The 1,202-nt window shown below is 51.1% G+C and overlaps 1 pseudogene; it reads left to right on the forward strand.

Moving 5' to 3' along the window:
- Positions 1 to 240: 240 nt before the first annotated feature.
- Positions 241 to 837, forward strand: LOC125924227 (60S ribosomal protein L18a-like; annotated as a pseudogene).
- The last annotated feature ends 365 nt before the right edge of the window (positions 838 to 1,202 follow it).

The raw sequence follows: 1,202 nt of genomic DNA on the forward strand, positions 1-1,202 counted from the left end.
AGAGAGAGCAAGTGGGGGAGGCAGAGAGAGGGAGACACAATCCAAAGCAGGCTCCAGACTCTAGGCTGTCAGCACAGAGCCCCAGGCAGGGCTCAAACCCACAAATGGTGAGATCATGACCTGAGCCGAAGTCAGATGCTTAACCGACTGAGCCCCCCAGACACCCCATAATTTTTTTAAAGGAGGAGAGAGGGAAGGAAATTAAAGACATGGTTGACATGTGTTATGTGCATTAAAATTATGAACTATCCTAGTCTTTTCTTGCTTGGCGGCACGAGCGAAGAGAGCACCCTGAAGGCCTGGGGCACGCTGTGAGACTACAAGGTGGTGTGGTGCCTCCTGCCCACCCCCAAATGCCATACTCCGCCCCTCTATCGCTTATGAATCTTTGCGCCTAATCATGCTGTCGCCAAGTTCCACTTCTGGTGCTTTGTGTCTCAGCTGAAGAAGATGAAGAAGTCTTGGGGGAAATCGTCCACTGTGGACAGGTGTTGGAGAAATCCCCCTTGAGGGTGAGGGACTTCAGCACCTGGCTGTGCTCTGACTCCCGCAGGGGCGCCCACAATCTGTACCGGCAGTACCGGGACCCGACCGCGGCAGGCGCTGTCACCCAGCGCTACTGAGACACGGGCGGGCGCTCCACACCGCGCCGGGCTCACTCGATCCAGATCATGAAGGTGGAGGAGACCGCACCCAGCAAGTGCCACCAACCCTCAGCCCAGCAGTTCCGGGACTCCAAGCTCGAGTTCCCGCTGCCCCACTGGGTCCTGCGTCCCCAGCACAAGCCATGCTGCACCGCCAAGAGGCCCAACACGTATTTTTAGATGCAGAGCCTCCCTGTCCGGAGGTAGGCCCAAAAAGACTCTTTGGGAAAACCAGAGTGCTCAGAAAAAAAATAAAATAAAAAATTTAAAAAGTACATGTGAGCTATCCTAATTTTTCTCTGTATATCAACATATATAAATACTTGGATATAAACCATCATAAACATCCGCAGATATTTTCTGCAATATTGGGGTTGATAACAATGATCGGAAAATCTATCAGTTAGTTATGTTCTATATTCTGTGCTGTAGGATGAAGCAGAGATCTGGTAAATACTGGGCTCAAGGACCCAGGAGACAGGCTGGAGATTTGAAGCTGCTGAGGGCAGAAAACTAGAATGAAATTCCTAGGTACATGTATCTTGTCCAGAGGTCACT

This window comes from Panthera uncia, chromosome F2 (genome assembly GCF_023721935.1).
Source record: "Panthera uncia isolate 11264 chromosome F2, Puncia_PCG_1.0, whole genome shotgun sequence".
In the NCBI taxonomy this organism is placed as follows: Eukaryota; Metazoa; Chordata; class Mammalia; order Carnivora; family Felidae; genus Panthera; species Panthera uncia.